General features: G+C 38.7%; 1 pseudogene; it reads left to right on the forward strand.

Annotated features, from left to right (window-relative positions):
- Window positions 1-24,198, forward strand: part of LOC125929560 (uncharacterized) — a 158,853-nt pseudogene that overhangs the window by 22,611 nt on the left and 112,044 nt on the right.

Consider the following 24,198-nt stretch of genomic DNA (forward strand, 5'->3'; position numbering starts at 1 on the left):
TCAGCAAAAAAAAAAAAAAAGAGAGAGAGAGAGAGAGAAGGTTTTGGTTTATGCCTTTTGTTTTGTTTTACAACACTACCAGAAATAACAGGGATGAAGGAAAATGACCACATATGAAAAGCTAGATATATGTTTTTGGTAAAAGAAGGTATGAGAAATGGAGATCTATTCCTGGTAAGGAAGGGAGAAAAAAAAGTAATTTTGTCCTAAAGTAAAATGCTCCAGAATAAGAAAGAAAAAAGATAAGACAAAACCTAAATGGACATGGGAAGTTGTGAAAAGTTTATGGAAAGGGACCTTGTGAAAGGAAGTTTATGTGTGGTCAAGTGACTAAGATTAAAAATGGATTTATTTAGGGGTGCCTGGGTGGCTCAGTCGGCTAAGCATCCAACTTCAGCTCAGGTCATGATCTCACGGCTTGTGGGTTCGAGTCCCGTGTCGGGCTCTGTGCTGACAGCTCAGAGCCTGGAGCCTGCTTCAGATTCTGTGTCTCCCTCTCTCTCTGCCCCTCTCCCACTTGTGCTCTGTCTCTCTCTCTCTCAAAAATAAATAAACATGGGGCGCCTGGGTGCCGCAGTTGGTTAAGCGTCCAACTTCAGCCAGGTCACGATCTCGCGGTCTGTGAGTTCGAGCCCCGCGTCAGGCTCTGGGCTGATGGCTCGGAGCCTGGAGCCTGTTTCCGATTCTGTGTCTCCCTCTCTCTCTGCCCCTCCCCCGTTCATGCTCTGTCTCTCTCTGTCCCAAAAATAAATAAAAAACGTTGAAAAAATAAATAAATAAATAAATAAATAAATAAATAAACATGTTTAACAATGGATTTACTTAAGTTAAAGAAAATGAAAAAAAACAATATCAAAAGTACACTTGTACAAAATTACACTTTGGTTTTCCTTCTGTCAAAAGGAGAAAGTTTTCTTAGATCATTGGTTTGCTCTAAATAAGTTATAAAGTAATCTGCTTAGAAAACAAAGAATTCTATGTTTTGTCAAATCCAAAGTGATGCCAAACTTTCTTTAGGAACTATTGGTATGAAAGTTATTAATATAAATGTTTCAGAAGTTGGGTGTTCTGGGGAATCAGATGTGCCGTGGTAGAATGTTATCAGTCATAATTCCATCCGTTGTCTTGAAATACTATTTATCACAGAAATAATCAAATTTCCTTGTCAACAGCATTATACACGCATTCATCTCGTTTTTAACCATTGCCAGTTTTTAACTCTTTTGTCACTTACAGACAGTCTTTGGTTTCTGGGAACTTTTAAGATTGTAACACTTAACTAGGTTAGCATCTCCAAAGCTTTGATGGAGAACTGATAAATTCATTAAACTATGAACAAAAGATCAAGATCAAGAAGAATTAGTTATAGGAGACTAATGAAGATGATTGTAATTTTTATGAATTCATTTAAAACATTGCTGGTTCCTCTTAATGGTTTGTTTTCCAGATTTAAAGTATACTCTTTTCTCCTCCCTTTTAGGTATCTTTAACTTAATAGCAGTTTACTAAAAGTATATTTTTACAACAAAGGTTAACAGTATATATGTTTACAGAAGTTCGGTAAGAATCTGTTTTCCTTGGGGCACCTGGGTGGCTCAGTTTGTTAAGCATCCAGCTTTGGCTGAGGTCATGATCTTGTGGTTTGTGAGTTCAAGCCCCACGCCGGGCTCTGTGCTGACATCTCAGAGCCTGGAGCCTGCTTCACGTTCTGTGTCTCCCTCTCTCTCTGCCCCTCCCCTGCTTTCTCTCTCTCTCTCTCTCTCTCTCTCTCTCTCTCTCTCTCTTCCTCTCTCAAAAATAAATAAACATTAAAAAAATTTAAAAACAAAACAAAAACGAATCTGTTCTCCTTGTAAGAGGACACAATCAGATAATTCCTTAGCTTGGCTTCTTAGGCTAAAGAAACTTTGAAAGTCCAATTTGAAGTTCCTTACGATAAATTCCAACAAAGCAGTTTAAAAGAAACCTATAGATCAATCACTATTCTTGCTGCACTTAGATAAACAATCAGGCCAAGTTTACTAAAACTAGACTTAACCTGCAAATAAATTAGTCTTGCCCTGCTGTCTTTGATGGAAATGGCAATGATTATGGAGAGAAAATTATGCTTCAATAATACACCTCTGTGGATGTCAGATTCTAGTGCTGTTGATGGTCTTTGAGGTTTCCTATTCTGCCTGTAAATTAAACCGAATCCTCAGTTCTTCTAGTCTCCTCCAGTATTTGGCTAAGATCTCCAGACTAAGATTTCCAACTTTCTCCCACTCTTCTGATTTGGAATCACTATAAAACTAAAACTGCCTGTTTCCTGAAGCCAGGCAAGCTGAAGCTGGAAAACTCGCCTTAAACGTGAGAGAAGTCACCAAGGCAGCTCATGTGCGGACAGCCTCTGCACCTGTTATGCGGCCACAAAGAAAGATCGCCTGACATTCACACAGCAAACCAGAAAATCTGTGTGATGGCCACTCCCTGCCCTCACTGCTTCCAAAGATGCTTAGAATCCGACAGAAATCTCAGCTGGGTTCTCTCCAAACTCAGGAGACTGAATTTATAATTTTTCAAACGATTAACCTTTAGTTTTATTTGTTTGTTTTCATACAAATGCCTCCCATTTAATTACCTGATTGCTCACATCAGATAGAGGCCCAATGTAGGTGAAGTCCCACCCACAATGCTACCCCCAGAAATACAACATCCTCAAGTTCGTTCTTTCCTAAGGGATCATGAGGATGTGTATTTGCTCATACAGGCATACTTCCTTTTGTTGTGCTTCCCAAATATTGCACTGTTCACATATTGAAGGTTTGTGGCCACCCTACATCAAGCAAGTCTATTGATGCCATTTTTCCAACAGCGTTTGCTTACTTCATGCTTCTGCATCACATTTTGCTAATTTCCACAATATTTCAAACTATGCATTATTATTATTTTCATTCTGGCGTTCTGTGAACAAACTTAAACTGACAAATGTTGTGCGTGTTCTTTTTTTTTAATTTTTTTTAACGTTTATTTATTTTTGAGAAAGAGAGAGACAGAGCATGAACGGGGGAGGGGCGGAGAGAGAGGGAAACAGAATCCAAAACAGGATCCAGGCTCTGAGCTATCCACACAGAGCCCGATGCGGGGCTCAGACTTACAGATGGCGAGATCATGACCTGAGACAAAGTCAGATGCTCAACCGACCGAGCCACCCAGGTGCCCCTGTTGTACGTGTTCTGACTGCACCACTGACCAGGCATCCCCCATCTCTTTTCCTCTCCTCAAGCCTCCCTATTTCCTGAGACACAACAATATTGAAAGGGGTGCCTGGGTGGCTCAGCCCATTAAGTGTCCGACTCCTGATTTCCGTTCAGGGCATGATCTCTCGGTTTGTGAGTTCAAGTCCCACATAGGGCTCTGTGCTGACAGCGCGGATCCTGCTTGGGATTCTGTCTCCCTCTCTCTCTCTGCCCCTCCCCTGCTCACTCTTTAGCTCTCTCTCAAAATAAATAAAAATAAACTTTAAAAAGTAGGCCAATTAATAACCCTGCAATGGCTCTAAGCGTACAAGTGAAAAGGAAGAGTCACACATCTCTCAGTTCAAATCAAAAACTAGAAATGATTAAGCTCAGTGTGAAAGGCACATCAAAAGCTTAGATAAATGAAATGCTATGCCTCTTGCACCAAATAGCCAAATTGTGAATGCAAGGGAAAAGTTCTCGAAGGAAATTAAAAGCGCTACTCCAGTGAGCACACGGGTGATAAGAAAGCGAAACAGTCTTATTGCTGATACGGTGAAAATTGTAGTGGTCTGATTGGAAGATCAAACCAGCTACAACATTCCTTTAAGTCAAAGCCTTATCCAGAGCAAGGCCTGAACTCTCTTCTATTCCGTGAATGCTGAGCGAGGTGATGAGGCCGCCGAGGAAAAGTGTGAGGCGAACAGAGGTTAGTTCATGGCATTTAAGGAAAGAAGCCATCGCCACAAAACAGAAGGAGAAGCTGAAGCAGCAAGTGCTAATGTAGAAGCTGCAGCAAGTTCTCCAGAAGATCCTGCTAAGGTAATTAATAAAGGTGTCTACACCACGCAGCAGATTTTCATGTAGATTAAGCAGCCTTCTATTGGAAGAAGATGCCATCTAGGACTTTCATAGCTAGAGAGAAGTTAATGCCTGGCTTCAAAGCTTCAAAGAACAGGGTGTTTTTTGTTTGTTTGTGTTTTGTTTTAGGGGCTAGGACAGCACGTGGCTTTAAGCTGAGGCCAATGGTCATTTACCACTACAAAAATCCTAGGGCCCTTAAGAATCAGGGTATATCTACTCTGCCTGTGCTCCATGAATGGCACGACAAAGGCTGGATGATGGCACACCTGGTTACAGCATGGTTTCCAGAATATTATAAGCCCACATGGTTGAGACTACTGAGGAAAAAATAAAAAGATTCCTTTCAAAATATTATTGCTCATCGGCAATGTGCCTAGTCACCCAAGAGCTCCCATGGAGATGTACAATGAGATTCATGTTGTTTTCATGCCTAATAAAACATCCATTTTGCAGCCCCTGGATCAAGGAGTCATTTCAACTTTCAAGTCTTATTATTTAAAAAATAAGCCTACAGCTGCCATAATGATTCCTCTGATGGGCCTGGACAAAATAAACTGAAAACTTTCTGGAAAGGACTGACCATTCTAGATGCCATTAAGAACTTTCATGATCCGTGGGAAGAGGTCAGAATATCAACATCAGCAGGAGTTTGGAAGAACCAAACTTGATTCCAACCCTCATGGATGACTGTGAGGGGTTCAAGACTTCAGTGGAGGAGTACCTGTGGATGTGGTAGAAACAAGCAAGAGAACTAGAGTTAGAAGTGGAGCCTGAAGGGGGCGCCTGGATCGTTCAGTCGGTTAAGCGTCCGACTTCGGCTCAGGTCATGATCTCGTGGTCCGTGAGTTTGAGCCCCACGTCGGGTCGGCTTCTGTGTCTCCCTCTCTCTCTGACCCTCCCCCATTCATACTCTGTCTCTCTCTGTCTCAAAAATAAATAAACGTTAAAAAAAATTAAAAAAAAAAAAGAAGTGGAGCCTGAAGATATCATTTTAACAGATGAGAAGTTGCTTCTATGGTTGAGTGGAGAACTTGGTTTCTTGAGATGGAAACTACTCTTAGGGAAGATGCTTTGAAGATTGTTGAAATGACAACAAAGGGTTTAGAATACCACCTGAATTTAGCTGATAAAGCAGTGGTAGGGTTTGAAAAGACTAACGTCAGGTTTGAAAGAAGTTCTACTGTGGATAAAATGCTATCAAACAGCATCACATGCCACAGAGAAATCATTCATGACAGGAAGAGTCAATTAATGTGACAGACTTCATTACTGTATCATTTTAAGAAATGACTACAGCAACACCATGCTGGCCAATCCGTAACCGTGAACACTCAGCAGATTACAAAACCCTACAGCAGATTACAACTCACTGACCCTTGGTGGCTCAGTCGGTTAAGTGGCTCACTTTGGCTCAGGTCATGATCTCATGGTTCATGGGTTCAAGCTCCACATTGGGCTCTGCACTGACAGCGTGGAGCCTGCTTGGGATTCTTTCTCTCTCCCGCCTCCTTCTGCCCCTCCCCCACTCACTCTTTCTCTCAGTATAAATAAACTTTAAAAAAGGATTACAACTCACTGAAAGCTCAGGTGATGGTTAGCATTTTTTAACAATAAAGTAGTATTAGTTAAGGTATGTACATTGTTTTTCTAGGCAAAATGCTATCGCACCTTTCATAGACTACAGCATAGTTTAAACATAACATTTCTATGCACTGGGAAACCAAAAATATTCACTTGACTCACTTTATTGCAATATTTGCTTTCTTGTGGTGGTGTGGGACCGAACTCACAATATCTCCAAGGTATGGTTGCACATCATGCTGTGTCTATGTAAATAACCAAAATAATTTGTAACTTGACTTACAAGGGTAAACCTGAATCTGATTATAACCCATTTCATTTATTTACTTGATTAAATCTTGGATCCTGGGAATCTCTGCTCTGGGGAATTTTTCAATACTTTGACTATTATTCTCCGTAAAGTTTTTATATTGACTTCTCTAACACATTGTATACTCTCAATGGTTTTCAATGCCTGTCAGCAGCTAATCACATGCTCAGTGGTATAAAGCTGGATCAGACAACTGGATGAAATCAACAATAACCACATGAATGATAAAAACGGAGACCCTATGGCCCTCTGGCATAAGGATTCAGCTAATGGAAATAGATGTGAGATTCTTTGGCCTGACTACATCAATGGTGGTAACGGAGACTAACACCGTAACGGTTGATAATTAGGGGGGTGTGGGTGGGTAACTGTTAAAATCAGAAACAACTGGAAACTGACCTGCAAAATCCCCCTAACAGACAAAACCAATTTCTTCATACAAATAAAGCATAACTTAGCTTATTTTGCAAAGCTAACTTGACCTAGATCATTTCTTGCTTATGCCTCTGGAAATGATAAGCAAAATTTGAACTTTTCCCCATGGTTGATGAGAGGTAATCATGAAAATTGTAATACTGTAACCAATCACTTTGAAGCATAAACAGTCACCGCTTTCTCACTCTATAAGCTACTTTACAACAATATACCTTAAGCCTTATTCCGTGTTCTGGTTTGAGTGTTCCTGGTTTATAAACTGTCATTTTGGTGTGTGCACAATAGATTTTTATGAACTGCTGCTTTAGTGATTAACAGGTTTTCCTTTGGCAGTTTTGATTTTTTGATACTCTCTATGTGTTCAAATTTCCTCTTTTTTATAAAAACGCCAGTCAGATTGGATAAGGAGCTACCCTAATAGCCTCATTTTAAATTAATTACCTTTTTAAAGGTCATACCTTCACATATAGTCATATTTTAAGGTGCAAGGATTTAGGGCTTCAACACAAGTTTTAAGAGGACACAATTCAACCCATAACACCATTGTAATGGATGTGAAATGGTATCTCATTACAATTTTGAATCACTTTTCCTTAATGATTAGTGATGTTTAGAATCTTTTCATGTGTTTATTGTCTATTTGCATATCTTCTTTGGAGAAATATCTGTTTATGTCCTTTGCCTGCTTTTTAATTTAAAATGTCTTTTCTTTTTGAATTAGAGGAGTTCTTTAAAAAGTCCAGATATTAAACCCTATCAGATATATGTTTGAAAATAATTTCTCCCATCCTGTAGGCTGTCTTTCCATTTTACTGATAATATCCTTTAATAGATAAAAGTTTTTCTTCTAATAATAATGCTTTTGGTATCATATCTAAAAAAATCTAATGTCAGACTCAAGGTCATGAATATTTACTCCTATTTTTCTTCTAAGAGTTTTATGGTATTGGTTCTTATATGTAACTTGTTGACCCATTTTAAATTATTTTTATGTATGTTATATAAACACACATGCTTTATATATGTATATACATAGTGTATGCATATAGAAGATACGTGTGTATACATATATGTATGTATATACATTTATGTTTGTGTATTTAGGTTTGTGTGTGTTCATTCTTTAACATGTAGAACCATCCAGTCGTCACAGCATTGTTTGATAAAGGCACTATTCTTTCCCTATAAAATAGCATCAGTCCCCTCATTGAGAATCAGTTGGCCATTGATACGTGAGTTTCATTCTGGACTCTAATTCTGTACTATTGGATTATATGTCTAGCCTTATGCAATGCCACACTGTTTTGATAACTGAAACTCTAGTATGTTTTGAAAATGGGAAATGTAGGGACACCTGGGTGGCTCAGTTGGTTAAGTGTCCAACTTTGGCTCAGGTCACAGTCTCTCAAGTCCTGCCTTAGGCTCTGTGCTGACGGCTCAGAGTCCGGAGTCTGCTTCAGATTCTGTGTCTCCCTCTCTCTCTGTCCCCCCACCCCACTTGTGTGCGTTATCTCTCTCTTTCTTTCAAAAAATAAACATTAAAAAAAAAGAAAATGGGAAATGTAAATCCTAAATTTTGTTCATTTTTAAAAGATTGTTTTGGCTATTTGGGGTTCCTTTCAATTTCATATGAATTTGAGGATAAGTGTTTCTATTTCCTTAAAAAGAAAACCAAGGCTGTTGCAATTGTCATTGATTCTGTTTATCACCTTGGCTAGCACTGGCGTATTAAGATTTTTTATCTTTCCATTCCATGAATATGGGATTTCTTTCCAATTATTTATGTCTTCTTTGATTTCTACAATATTTGTAGTTTCCACTGTATAAGGATTTCACTTCTTTCAATAAATTTAATTCTAGGTATTGTATACTTTATGATGTTATTGCAAATGCGGCTGTTTTAGTTTCCTTATTGGATTGTTCATTGTTTGTATGTAGAAACACAGCTAATACTTGTGTGTTGATCTTGTAACCTGGAATTTTGCTTAATTTATTAGCTATAGTAGTTTCTTATGGTCTTTAAGGGATTTTCTACATAAAAAATTATGCCAGAGGAGCCAAGATGGCAGAACAGCATGGAAGTATTTTGTGTGTCTCGCGTCCATGAAATATAGGCAGACCAACACTAAACCATCCTGCACAACTAGAAAACTGATATGAGGATTAACACAACAATCCGCACAACCTGAACCACAGAATTCAGCAGGTACGTGGTGCAGAGAGGTGAACTGGGGGAGAGAGAAGCCACGGAGGGCAGGGAGCTGCTTTTGTGTGTGGAAAGAGGATGGAAATGGGGGGGAGAGAATGGGAAAAGCCCCTCACCCCCCAAAAGCAGCTGGAGAGAAAGTGGAAAAGTGGAAACAGCTGCAGGGACTGAACTAAAAAGGGAGAAAGGAGAAAAGAGAAAGGAGAGGGTATAAATTCCATTACAACTCTATAAACAGGGGGAGTACAGAGTCTGAAACTCCGCAGCTCTATACCTGGTGGTGCTCTGGTGGGAAGGGCGAATCCCCAGGAGCAGAGTGAAGTCCAGAAGTCTTAGGGCCACACGGGGAGAGCCACTTCCCCTGCTGGGTGGACACCTGGTAGAGGCTGTGTGGGTCCCCCAAAGGCAAGGCCCCAGTGGACCCAGGAGAACAACCACATTCACTGGTGCTGGAACAAGGTCATTAAGGGTGAAGCCTGGTGCCAGATGTGCGTTGTGATTTTCCATAATCCCTGAAACTGCTGCTACACTATCTCACGAAGTTTTTCTGGGGTGGGCTGGCACCCGGCCGCAATCTCTGGGCATTAGCAGCAGCATGGTCCTGCGAACGTTCCTGGGTGTGGCCGGCACCCAGCCATTGCTCAGTGACACCCACCTGTAGAGGGGTGGAAGAGGTCAAAGTCGCAGTGCCTCAGAAGTAAGGGGTCAGGAAAAAGAGCCGCGTCTGAGACAAAACTCAGGAGGGAGGTGTTGCCTGGGGGCTTAGTCATGGACTGTGGAAAAGCGGAGAGTGGACAGAAGCCGAAGACAAAAGACAGGTGTGCGATTGCTGATGGGGAGAGCAGAGTTCCCATACTAGAGACTGGGTAGCTGGGTGACGCCATTTTCACCGCTCCTGCGCATGTGTATACATACCTACAAGCACCATAACAATCCACCCCAGCAGGCTAGCAGCGCCATCTAGTGGAGAACAGAGCCGATACACTAATCCCCACCCAACTGGGCCAACCTTGCTCTTCAAGAACACAAGTCTCACCAACTACTTAGTTTATGGACTATAAAGCACTTCACAGTTTGATTTCTAGGGGAAATGAAGTAATTTTAGTCATATTTCAATCTGTTCACCGGTCCATCGAATCAACTTTATTTCTTTTTTTTTTCTTTTTCGTCTTTGTTCTTTTTCTTGAATACAGAAAGAGAAAAATTTCACTTTCATTTTCAATTTATATTAAAAATATTTTTCTTTAATTTTTTCTAGTAAATTTTTTATTTTTGTGTAAATTCGTTCAAATTATATTTTACTTCCAGCATTTCATTTTAGTCTACTTCCATGTATTTATTTTTTTCAAATTTTCAAATGATTTCCTTTGTTTTTTCTTTCTTTCCCCTTTTTTCTCTAATCTATCAAGCCCCTTTCAACACCCAGACCAAAACACACCCAGGATCTATAATCATTTATTTGATTTGTGTGTGTGTGTGTGTGTGTGTGTGTGTGTTTGTTTTTAATTTTTAAATTTTTAATATTTTGTTATTTTATTTTTTTTAATTTTAATTTTTTTACCTCATTAATTCCTTTTCTCCTTTCAAAATGATGAAACAAAGGAATTCACCCCAAAAGAAAGAGCAGGAAGAAATGACAGCCAGGGACAAGCAAGATATCTTAACCAGAATTTAGAATCATGATAATAAGAATACTAGCTGGAGTTGGAAATAGATTAGAATCCCTTTCTAGAAGAGATAAAAGAAGTAAAAGCTAGTCAGGATGAAATAAAGAAATACTATAACTGAACTGCAATCTTGAATGGATGCCACAGAGGCAAGGATGGATGAGACAGAACAGAGAATCAGTGATATAGAGGACAAACTTATGGAGAATAATGAAGCATAAGAAAATGGGCAGATTAAGGCAAAAGAGCACAATTTAAGAATTAGAGAAATCAGTGATTCATTAAAAAGGAGCAACCGCAGAATCATAGGGGTCCCAGAAGAGGAAAAGAGAGAAATAGGGATAGAGGGTTCTGTGAGCAAATCATAGTGGAAAACTTTCCTAACCTGGGGAAAGACAGACATCAAAATCCAGGAAGCACAGAGGACTCCCTTTAGATTCAACAAAAACCGACCATCAACAAGGCATATCATAGTCAAACTCACAAAACACTCAGGCAAGGAGAGAATTATGAAAGCAACAAGAGAAAAAAAAAATCCTTAACCTATAAGGGAAGACAGATCAAGTTTGCAGCAGACCTATCCACAGAAAATTGGCAGGCCAGAAAGGAGTGGCAGGATATATTCAATGTGCTGAATCAGAAAAATATGCAGCCAAGAATTCTTTATCTAGCAAGGCTGTCATTCAAAATAGAAGGAGAGATAAAAAGTTTCCCAGACAAACAAAATTAAAGGAGTTTGTGACCACTAAACCAGCCCTGCAAATTTTAAGGGGGACTCTCTGAGGGAAGAATAGATTAAATAAATAAATAAATAAATAAATAAATACCAAAAGCAACAAAGACTAGAAAGGACCAAAGAACAACCCCAGAAACTCCAACTCTACAAGCATCATAATGGCAATAAATTCCTATCTTTCAGTACTCACTCTAAATGTCAATGGACTAAATGTTCCAATTAAAAGTCATAGGGTAACAGAATAGATGAGGAAACAAGATTGATTTATATGCTGTTTACAAGAGACCCACTTTAGACCTACAGACACCTTCAGATTGAAAGTAAGGGGATGGAGAACCATCTATCATGCTAAACAGTCAACAAAAGAAAGCCAGAGTAGCCATACTTATATCAATCTAGACTTTAAAATAAAGACTGTATCAGGAGATGAAGAAGGGCATTATATCACAATTAAGGGGTCTATCCACCAAGACCTAAATTGTGAACATCTATGTGCCAAATGTGGAAGCACCCAAATATATAAATCAATCACAAACATAAAGAAACTCATTGATAGCATTACCATAATAGTGGGGGACTTCAACACCCCACTCACACCAATGGACAGATCATCTAATCAAAACATCAACAAGGAAACATTGGCTTTGAATGACACACTGGACCAGATGGACTTAACAGATACATTCAGAACATTTCACCCTAAGGCAGCAGAAAATACAGTCTTGTTCAGTGCACATGGAATGTTCTCCAGAATAGACCACACACTGGGACACAAATCAGCCCTCAACAAGTACAAAAACATCGAGATCATACCGTGCATATTTTTAGACCACAGCACTATGAAACTCGAAATACTTGGAGACTAAAGAACATCCTACTAAAGAATGAATGGGCTAACCAAGAAGTTAAAGAAGAAATTAAAAAGTTTATGGAAGCCAATGAAAATGATAACACCATAACCCAAAACCTCTGGGACACAGCAAAGGCAGTCATAAGAGGGAAGTATATAGCAATCCAGGCCTTCCTAAAGAAGGAAGAACGATCTCTGATACACAACTTAACCTTATATCTCAAAGAGCTAAAAAAGAACAGCAAATAAAACCCAAAACCAGCAGAAGACAGGAAATAATAAAGATTAGAGCAGAAATTAATGCTATTGAAACAAACAAACAAACAAACAAAAACAGTAGAACAGATCAATAAACCAGAAGCTGGTTCTTTGAAAGAATTAACAAAATTAATAAACCACTAGTCAGTTTGATGAAAAAGAAAAAGGAAAAGACCCAAATAAATAAAATCAAGAATGAAAGAGGAGAGATCACAACCAACACAATAGAAATACAAACAATAATAAGAGAATATTATGATCAATTATCTGCCAATAAAATGGGCAATCTGGAAGAAATGGACAAATTCCTAGAAACATACACACTACCAAAACTGAAACAGGAAGAAATAGAAAATCTGAACAGACCCATAACCAGTAAGGAAATAGAATTAGTAATCAAAACTCTCCCACAAAACAAGAGTCCAGGGCCAGATGGGTTTCCAGGGGAATTCTACCAAACACTTAAGGAAGAGTTAACACCTATTCTCTTGAAGGTGTTCCAAAAAATAGAAATGGAAGGAAAACTTCCAAAGTCTTTCTATGAAGCCAGCATTATCTTGATTCGAAAACCAGACAGAGACCCCACTAAAAAGGAGAACTATAGACCAATTTCCCTGATGAACAGGGATGCAAAAATCCTCAACAAGATATTAGCTAACTGGATCCAACAATACATTGAAAGATTATTCACCATGACCAAGTCGGATTTATACCTGGGATGCAGGGCTGGTTCAATATCCACAAAACAATCAATGTGATTCATCACATTGATAAAAGAAAGGACAAGAACCATAGGATCTTCTCAATAGATGCAGAGAAAGCATTTGACAAAATACAGCATCCTTTCTTGATAAAAACCCTCAAGAAAGTAGGGATAGAAGGATCATACCTCGAGATCATAAAAGCCATATATGAACGACCCAATGCTAATATCATCCTCCATGGGGAAAAACTGAGAGCTTTCCCCCTAAGAGCAGGAACAAGACAGGGATGTCCACTCTTGCTACTGTTATTCAACATAGTATTGGAAGTCTTAGCTTCTGCAATCAGACAACACAAAGAAATAAAAGGCATCCAAATCAGCCAGGAGGAGGTCAAACTTTCACTCTTTGCAGATGACATGATACTCTATATGGAAAACCCAAAATATTCCACCAAAAAACTGCTAGAACTGATTCATGAATTCAGCAAAGTTGCAGGATATAAAATCAATGCACAGAAAGCGGTTGCATTCCTATACACCAACAATGAAGCGACAGAAAGAGAAATCAAGGACTTGATCCCATTTACAGTTGCACAAAAAACCATAAAATACCTAGGAATAAATCTAACCAAAGAGGTGAAAAATCTATACACTGAAACTGTAGAAAGTTTATGAAAGAAATTGAAGACACAAAAAAAAATGGAAAAAGATTCCATGTTCCTGAATAGGAAGAATAAATATTGTTAAAATGTTGATACTACCCAAAGCAATCTACATATTCAATGCAATTCCTATCAAAATAACACCAGCATTCTTCACAGAGCTAGAACAAACAATCCTAAAATTTGTATGGAACCAGAAAAGACCCCTAATAGCCAAAGCAATCTTGAAAAAGGAAACCAAAGCAGGAGGCATCACAATCCTGGACTTCAAGCTATACTACAAAGCTGTAATCATCAAGACAGTATGGTACTGGCACAAGAGCAGACACTCAGATCAATGGAACAGAATAGAGAACCCAGAAATGGACCATAAACATATGGCCAACTAATCTTTGACAAAGTAGGAAAGAATATCCAATGGAATAAAGACAGTCTCTTCAGCAAGTGGTGCTGGGAAAACTGGACAGCGACATGCAGAAGAATGAACCTGGACCACTTTCTTACACCATACACAAAAAGAAACTCAAAATGGATGAAAGACCTCAATGTAAGACAGAAAGCCATCAAAATCCTCGAGGAGAAAGCAGGCAAGGACCTCTTTGATCTTGGCTGCAGCAACTTCTTACTCAACACGTCTCCAGAGGAAAGGGAAACAAAAGCAAAAACGAACTATTGGGACCTCATCAAAATAAAAATCTTCTGCACAGCAAAGGAAACAATAAGCAAAACTAAAAGGCAACTGACAGAATGGGAGAAGGTATTTGCAAATGACATATCAGATAAAGGGTTAGTATCCAAAATCTATAAAGAACTTACCAAACTCAACACCCAAAAAACAAATAATCCAGTGAAGAAATATGCAAAAGCCATGAATAGACATTTCTCCAAAGAAGACATCCAGATGGCAAACTTGCACATGAAAAAATGCTCAACATCACTCATCATCAGGGAAATACAAATCAAAACCACAATGAGATACCACCTCACACCTGTCAGAATGGCTAACATTAACAACTCAGGCAACAGCAGATGTTGGCGAGGATGCAGAGAAAGAGGATCTTTTTTGCATTGTTGGTGGGAATGCAAGCTGGTGCAGCCCCTCCAGAAAACAGTATGGAGGTTCCTCAAAAAATTAAAAATAGAACGAACCTACCCAGCAATTGCACTACTAGGTATTTATCCAAGGGACACAGGTATGCTGTTTCAAAGGGACATGCACACACCAATGTTTACAGCAGCGCTATCAACAATAGACAAAATATCAAAAGAGCCCAAATGTCCATTGATGGATGAATGGATAAAGAAGATGTGGTACATATATATAATGGAGTATTAGCAATAAAAAAGAATGAAATCTTTGCAACAACGTGGATGGAACTAGAGGGTATTATGATAAGGGAAATTAGTCAGTCAGAGAAAGACAAATATCATCTGACTTCACTCATATGAGGACTTTAAGACAGAACAGATGAACATAAGGGAAGGGAAGCAAAAATAATATAAAAACAAGGAGGGGGAGAAAACATAAGAGACTCGTAAACATGGATAATAAACAGAGGGTTACTAAAAGGGGTGGTAGGAGGGGGGATGGGCTAAATGGGTAGGGGGAATTAGGGAATCTACTCCTGAAATCATTGTAATATATGCTAGCTAATTTGGATGTAAATTTAAAAAGTAAAATTAAAAAAATTAAAATTAAAAAACATTATGCCATCTGCAATAGAAATGATTTTACTTCTTCCTAATTTGAATGACTTTTATTCTTTTTCTTGCCTAATTGCCCTGGCTAGAACTTTCAGTACAGTGTTGAAAAGCACTAACAAAAGTTGTCATTTTTGTTCCTGATCTTAAGAAAGAAAATCTTTTGGTCTTTCACCACTGAATGTAATGATAGCAAGGAGTTTCTCATAAGTACCCTTCATCGTGTTGGGAAAGTTCCATTTTATTCCTACTTTTCTGAGTGTTTTTATCATGAAAAAGTATTAGATGTTTCAAGTACATTTTGGCAATAGAGATGATGATGCATTTTTTCCTTCATTCTATGAAAGTGGTGTATTACAAGTAGTGATTATTTTTAATGCAGCATAACCCTTGTATTCCTGAGATAAATCCCATTTGGTCATGGTGTATAATATTATTAACATGATGTTATATTTGTTTGATAACATTTTGTGGAGGATTTTTGCGTCTATATTCAGAAAGGACATTTTCTGTAATTGTCTTTATTGGTGATGTCTTTATCTGGCGCTCATCTCAGGATAATGCTAACTTCACAGAATGAGTGAGAGTGTTTTTCTTCTTTTATATTTTTTTGAAGAGTATGAGAAAGATTGGTATTAATCCTACTTCAAATGTCTGGTAGAATTCAAGAGTGAAACCATCTGGTCTTGGGCTTTTATTGCTGGGAAGATTTTTATTAATGGTTTAATTTCCTTACTTTTTGTAAATCTATCCATATTTCCTATTTCTAGCATATTTCTCCCTTTAATTCTGTCAATGTTTGCTTCATACATCTCTGGCTCTGTTGTTTGGTGCATATATGTTTGTAATAGTTATATCCTGTTGATGAATGGGTCTTTTTATCAATATGTTACATTCTTATTTGTCTCTCGTAATATATTTTTTTTTTACTTAAAGTCTATTTGGGTTACTATTTGTATGAACTACCTTTGTCCATCCTTTCACTTGAATTCATTTATGTTTTAGGAGATAGAAGGCATCTATCTCCATTCGTGTTATGAGGTTATGAAAAATACTTTTAAAATTATCTTTGTAGCGTTTTTACATTTTCCAAACATTTAATGAAAAATCTATACTACTTTAATAGTCACAAACTGATAATACAGATTCAAATAAGAAAACAGCTGTAGAAGTATAGAGGATAAAGTGTTCATTCCAAATTTAAAAAATATTCAAGCAAAAAATGAAAATAATTTCTCAAGGGCTAGTAATGTTGTCCTTGTTGCATTGTTGTGGCCATCTTAATTGGGATAGCCTACTAGCATTATAAGAATCCAATGGTTAGAGTGTCATCTTAGATTTATGTAAATAGGAAATCTTCATAGAGGCATTTAGATTTCATCTGTGGCTAACAAAGGGAAAAGGAGAAGAAATACCAGGTGCTTGGAAATATGAGCAAAGATACAGTTTGGGAATTAGAAGGAACAAGTGGAGGATACATGCCAACTCGTGTGGTTTGTTGGTAAGAATAAATTTCCTATTTCCTTTAAAATCTCTATCTTAGTTGCAGAAGTGCAGAGAGATGATTTCTCTGCAGTATAATCTATACTGCATCACTGACTCGCTGAGTTCTTTGCTATTTTATAAGAGGTAGCTCAGAGAGCTATTACCCCCTCATAACATACTTCTGTTTCAATTTACCTTAGGCTTCCTATAAAATTAAAATTTGCATACCCTGGCGGGGAATATTTAATTAATATATACTTGATTATCTTTGGAAATACGGACAGACTCCAGGCTGGAAAAGGATCAGAGGATTAGGGACACTTGCAATAACACCAACTAAGTCAGATTACTCTTTCTTAGCCCCTCGACAGCTTTGTTTTCCATCTGTAAACCCTGAGAGACACATCTGAGTTCAGATGCAAAGTCCTGACTGATGCTGGCATCTTCAGAAGTCCTGACACAGTGGAGAGGTAGCTTCAGCTAGATTGCAGAATGTCTAGCTGAATACATTTCCCTTCTTAAAATTATTTATTTTCTCAAATTCTAAAAGGTGTGCCTGTAGTGCATTTTGTATGAATTCCTATACCATGTGATATTTTTTCTTCCATGGATCTAACACAGGCCTTTTTCCTCGGAGAACACCATCCTTCTTTAACCAACTTATTAAAATAAAACTTGAATAAAGCAACCTATATTTATTATGACCCCTAAATTTCACATGGCAAAGGCTGTTTACAGGAATGAAAGAAACCCAGGAGTGTCTTACTGCTTAGAGAAGTCTCAGAAGATCATGATTAATCCCAAATTAACCTTGTTTTCCTTCAGTGCTACATCAGCGCTTCTCAGTAGTAGCCTTGCATTTCCCATTATCTTCTCATTTGCTCTACATCACAATAGTGACATAATTATTAGTGTGTGATGATCAAAACACAACCTTTTCTATGCCTGGAAAAGACTTCACACACAGGGTGACATTTGATGGGGGACTTCAAGCACAAGTAAAAATGCCAAGTTATATATTTTATTAAGTACTTACTATATGCCAAGAAATGGTTTATCTCATTTAATCCTCTTTATTAGCATTATTACTGTCCTCCTTTTATAGATGAAAACCTGAGGCATGGACAGACTAAGTAAATTACCTACAATCATTCAGCTAGAAAGCAGCCAACCTGGGCTGTACATTCAGTCAGCCAGACTTCAGAATTCAAATTCTAGAAAGAGTATTGAAAAGCTGTGAGGGACATGATGCATACCAAGAAAGGAGAAACAAAATGCAAAGATACTGATATGTAAAGCCTTTGTGTTGAGCAAGAATGAGGATTTCCCTGCAGCTCAAATATAAATTATATGAAGAGATAGGCTGGAGGCGAGATGAAAGTCCGGTGGACAATAACTAGGGGAACAATGAAGATTTGGAAATAGGCAGGTAACATTAACCTCTGAATGTTAAAATATGAAAGGAATGGGTCATAGTTGAGATACAAAACCTTTTTAAATAGACTGAGTCTTTCCAAGGTTAAGACTTGACCGCAACCTGATTAAAGACACTAACCTCTATTTTTAAAAGTCAATCCAAATATTGTTTCCACAACAGATTTACACAGGAAGAGGAAACAGGCACAAAGCAGCTGCATTCTACATTGAACACAATCCAGTGGAGACAGTATGTGTGTCTCCAGAATGTTCATCAGAATATCAGAATATAGGGGCGCCTGGGTGGCTCAGGTCATGATCTCACAGTTTGTGGGTTCGAGCCCCGCATCAGGCTCTGTTCTGACCACTGACTCAGAGCCTGGAGCCTGCTTCAGATTCTGTCTCCTTCTCTCTCTGCCCCTCCCCCCTCTCACACTCTGTCTCACTCTGTTTCTCAAAAATAAATAAATGTAAAATTTTTTTTTAAAGAAAAAAAGAATATCAGAATATGATGAGACTGTTGGTAATATCCTCAGACTAAGAAGGTGAGTTGTGTTTTTGTAGAAAATTCCTCTTTTTTTCCCACTAAAATTGTATGCAAAAATCCGATCCACAAACTCTGCTTCCTTTCACGCCTATAATAATGATGTAATTAATTTTGCAACAAACTACAATTCTTTGTTGTTGACTTGAAGTTCACTGTGAAACTTTCTGATTATGAATTTTCCTTTCATATAGATTTGATCATAGGGAGGCAATGCACTGAGCAGAAAACAGTCAAGGTCTGTTTTTAGGCTCTGGGATGCATCTGTGCAAAAAACAATCCATCTGATATATTCCTCATGTAAATTAACGTTAGCATTTCTAGTCTTTTCACTGGTTTCTTTTGAGTGTAGTTAACTTGACTCAGTCATATTGTGGTATACTCCTAATTGCACTTCTAGTCCTTAAAAAAACATGAAGATGAGACCCTTCCCTGGGTTACTCTATACCAGCTCATGGGTATCTTCCTCAAAACAACATTTATGTGCCATTCTAAGAAATTTAATTTTAATCTGTCGGCAACGGCGAGCCAATGTTTATTTTTTTAAGTAAGGGTTTTGCATACGTATTTTAGTAAATATTTAGAAATGTTAAATTATCAATAGAAAACGGGTGGGGAACATTCATCTCCTTCCAGTCTCATCTAATATCACGGTTGGAATCGTACAATAAGTACACCTTTTGCCCACTATGTTCCCACAGGAGTTAAAGGCTGGTGATGCAGTAATGAACAAAACAAAAATGTCTGTCTTCATGGTCCTTACACCGTAGAAGGTACTACAGATGAAATATAAACAAGGAAAGAATAAAGCGAAGTATTATACAGAGCAGAGGTCGGCCACCTACAACAAATCTGGCCTATTACTTGCTTTTGAAAATAAAGTTTTATTGATGCACAGCCACAACCATTTAAATATTGTTTATGGCTGTTCTCATGTTGCAAAGGCAGAGCTGAGTGGTTGCAACAGAGACTATCTGGCCTGCCTACCTCAAATATTTACTATCTAGCCCTTTCCAGAATGGTTTGTGGACCCTTGGGATACAGCATTGCAGCGTGCAGCAAATGCAATGGAGTAAAATAAACCAGAGGAAGGGGACAGGATGTAAGGGAATTGCTAATATACAATGTAATACAACATCACGTAATATAACAATGTAACAGAATACATGCTGAATGAATAAATGTAGTGTTCAGGAGAAAAGCTCACCGAGAAGGTGTTATCTGAGCAAATATCACTTACTTTCCAAATCAATCCAGTTGACATATTTTATGGTTAATCTTTCTGTGGATAACATCTCCAATTCAGTGATAAATTCTCTGAATTTAGAGCCTTATTATTTTGTACTTGTACAACTGCAATAGCACTGTGGCCTAGCTGTTCAACCTCTATATCTCTTCCCAGTGATCTATCCCACTCTATTTATCCAGATGAACCGGTTGGAATGATTTCGTTCCCCACTCAAAATCTTCTGTAACTACAGGTTGAAAGTCTAAAACTCCTCCTTAGCCAGGATTGGAGATCTTTCAAAATCTCGCTCACCGTTACATCTCCCAAATTATTTATCCGTCCCTTGAACCACAGCCAAACTATGTTCCCCATTATTTCTCTACCATTTTACTTCCAGTGCCATTTCTGCTGCCATTTTACTTACTTGACGTGCCCTTCCTCCTCAACCCTGCAGGACACAATGAGAAGCATCAATGGAATGGAAAATTAATTGGGGGGTGTGGGAGGGGGGGATGAGGCCTGCAGATAGATTCCTGGGGAAAGAGCCATCTAGACAGAGTGCAGACAGGTCGGTAGAGTCCAGTGGGGAGAAGGTGCTTTCCAGGAGACTGTGGTGGCTGGAGCCCGGCCACCAGAACACTGGAAGGTTGGGTGAGACAGGTGAGGAAAGGGGCAGGAAAAAGGAATGGTAGGAACTTACTCTTGCACTCTGGGTGAGATGAGAGCCAATGAGGGTGTTGAGGAGCCTTGAATACACAAAGATGGGCTCAGACTCCAGTTTGAAAGGAGCAATCACTCGCTGCTATGTTGTGATACTCTACAGGGACAGGGGTAAAGGAGGGGCTAAGTTAAGAGTGTTGTAATAATGGGGTGAACACTGTTGGCATCTTGCACCAGGGTGGTAAGTGTGAAAGAGAATGTGTTGGATCCTGGGTGGTTTAGAAAGTAGAGCCTAACAATATTTTCTGGTGGATTTGGATATAGGGCATAAAGAACAAAAGGAATCAAGGGATCCAACGTTTTTGCCTAAGTCCCCTGAACTATAGAGGTGACATTTACGGAGACAAACAAAAGTGAAGGAGGAAGGGGAACTTTACATGCTAAGCCTGAGATCCCTTTTAGATCTCCAAGGAAGCATATTTGAGTAGGAATTTGAACATTTGAGTACTGAGAGATCAAGGCACAGGTCCCAGTCAACACAGAAATACACGGGGACCTACATATTCATGTTTCTATCACAGAGGTTTATCATTATGGTGTGTAGGGCAGAAAACTACTCATAATTATCCGAAAGTAGACTCTAATTCACTTCTGTATAGAAACAAATATTCTGTGCACAGTTTATGTATATACTGAATTCTCCTGGAATCCAACTATTATGTAAATCAAAGAAATAGTGCTCATAGTTTTGTTCAGAATTTGCAGAAGGAATTATTCTCCATTTTGGAACTTTATATTGCTGACAGCAACGTGGCTTCAGTAACTGAACTGCCAGCAACATCCCTCTGTTCTTTCACACTTGGAGCTATTGCTTGTAGACTGTTTCAGTGTACGGAAGCAGGCGTCTCATTTCAGGACACTATGCCATGATACCTGCACACTCACATATTATAATGCTTTTTGTTTTGTTATAGTTGTATTCTGTGACTTTCTGTTATAGTCAGTACATGGTATCTGAATTTCCCTTTATTTCTGTTGCATGTTATTTCCAAGGCTTTCAGGTATTGATGACTTTCCCTGACCACTGCCTCTTTCTGGAGGATTCTTCCTCTCAGTCTGTGCTGGAAGACAGAGCACTCACATGTGCATATGAATCGACGCAGTCTTCATGATCCAAGGGGACTTCTAATCGGTAATGAGAAAAACGTGTTGCATGTTACAGGTTTGAAACCCCCTGTGCTAGCCCGATCTCCCAGAACAGTATGTTCCAATTCCTCAGCACGCATCACGGGAAGCCTCCAGCGCCACTCCTGGGAAACTCTCAGGGGACAGGGACAGATGACAAGTGAGACACACAGCTAATGAAGCACACAATGGACATTATCCAAACCATAAGGCTGGGCTGGCCTTGTGGGTTTTTGCTTTTGCTCCATTGATTTCAGCTTTAAGTAAATCTAAAAATGGCAAAATTAGCATTTCTACCACCGTTCTTCAGAGACATAAATAAAAAGGACAGTTCACCTCTACCCTCTTCTCTAAGTTGAGCCGTTTAATTTTTTTGCTCTTTTCTTTGCTATGCCACCAACTCCTCGCACGCCAGCCCTGCTTTGGAAATAGCACTTGATGATATTTTTATTTTCCTTTGTCGTCAATTATAATTCACCAGCAGGTGCCACCCACAGGCCTCCTTGTTTGTTTCAACAGGCACCAATAATCTGATGATGGGTCCTCCCGGTTTCACCTTTTCTTCCGTGTCATATTCGGATGTTTTATTTCTCCTGTTTATGCACTGAAAGCCCAATGTACTTTCTCTGACAAATAAATTCGTGGCTGCAGATTTGAAGTGTCTTCAGAATATAGTTTCTTAAGCAAGGCTTAGAAAGCTCTGAAATCCTTTTCAGTCATTTCAGGGAACATTGCGTGTTTAGAAAACCGGGGGCCCCCGACAGAAGGTTAATCCTAGGCCAGGAAGATTTGAAATGAAGCAAAATAAGCATACAGACCATTCACACCAAGGGAACAGAAACAGGAAGGCTTAACCACCAGGTGGCCAGCCAAGAAAATAGCACAACTCAAAACGAATTGTCAGCAAATCCAGTTGACTTGGATCCAGAGCTTGGCATAGCCTATCTTTAATGGGTTAAGTATTCAAAAAATATCTAGACTTGGGTCTGACATATAGATTTAGAAATCTGGCTTTCCAAACGCACCAGCAAAAGAGAGCTTTTAGAAGCCATAACAAGGCAAGCACAAGAGCATATGCATGTGTGTGTGCCTTTACGTGTATCTAGTGCAGCAATTATAGGAAGTTGGCTTCTAAGCATGTCAAAACTGATTACATGTTTCACAGTTGTTTTCTCAAATTACCGCCTGCTTGCAGGAACTGAACTATTGTTATTTATTGCTTCAGGACCTTTGCACATATAGTTTTTTTCTATCTAGAATGAAGTGACACTCCTTCTTTAAATGGCTAATTCCTACACATTATTCCGTTTTTAGCAAATCTATAAATTTTCAGAAAGACTCGTCTTAACTCCCAAATCTGAAGCATAATGCCTCTTGTACTAACTTTTATTTTCCGTCAGCACTCTTCTCTTTATGGAAACCTATGATGCTTCATGTATTTGTTCGTTTGTTAAATGTCAGTTTCTCTCAGAAAACTGCCAGCTTCACTGGGGCAGGGACCTTTACTGCTCTGTTTGCCATCACTTCCTCACCACCTAGAAAAGTCTAAAAGGAGTATGTATGAATGCATAAATACTGGAGATCCAGAGGAATTAGGGATGGGCACATGGGACTGAATGTGAAAAATAATATTTTAGAGAGAACTCTTTAACTTCCACAGATTTTAAAAGCTCTTCCTGAATGCATTCAAGTTCAAATACAGTAAGGGAGTGATACCTGATTTATTTTTTGTTGTTTGACCTCCTTTGTGGACGTTGGTTCCTGGGTTTCTTGCCTTAGCAGTCCAATTGCATTTTCTGTTAGCAACTTTCTAAGCAATGATACAAACTTTCACTGATGTGGCCTGGGAGGCATAATCAGGGATTTCTGATATATTCCTGAAACTCTGTCAGCACAGATTACAAAACATTAGACATTTAAGGAATAGGTGAACTTGCACCATATTAAATATGCTTAATACTTATACATGCAATGGACTACCTTTGTCTAGAAGAATTAATTTATCATTGAGATAAAGAGTTGTAGTCTATGGAGTGGCTTTTGGTTCTCAAGCAAAGGAGGGAGGTTTGAAAGAGAGAAAACGACCTCTCTGGAGACTTTTACTGTGTGTGGACCTTAATGACCACGGATCCAATTCCCCTTTCTACTACTTTGCTTGGGACTGTGGATGAACTATTCACTTTTCCAACTCTTTCTTAAGTAAAATCAGGAAAACTCTGGGTTAATCCAAATATCTACCTTCTCAACTTTACAACCGGAGCTACCAAGAGCTGCTAGAGAAACATAACACAACTGGGGTCATTGTCAACAGAACAAGTCAACACAACATTAGCCGATATACTGGCCCTCTTTCTAGATCGTCCTAATCCTCTCTTCCATTCCAAAAGCAACTCTTCTAAGCCATTGTCAAAATCTCTAATCACACAGAATTGGCCAGCGTTCTTCATTGAAGACCGCAGAAAACACTGCCTAAGTAAATACAATGTCGC

The sequence above is a fragment of the Panthera uncia genome, chromosome D1 (genome assembly GCF_023721935.1).
Source record: "Panthera uncia isolate 11264 chromosome D1, Puncia_PCG_1.0, whole genome shotgun sequence".
NCBI lineage: Eukaryota > Metazoa > Chordata > Mammalia > Carnivora > Felidae > Panthera > Panthera uncia.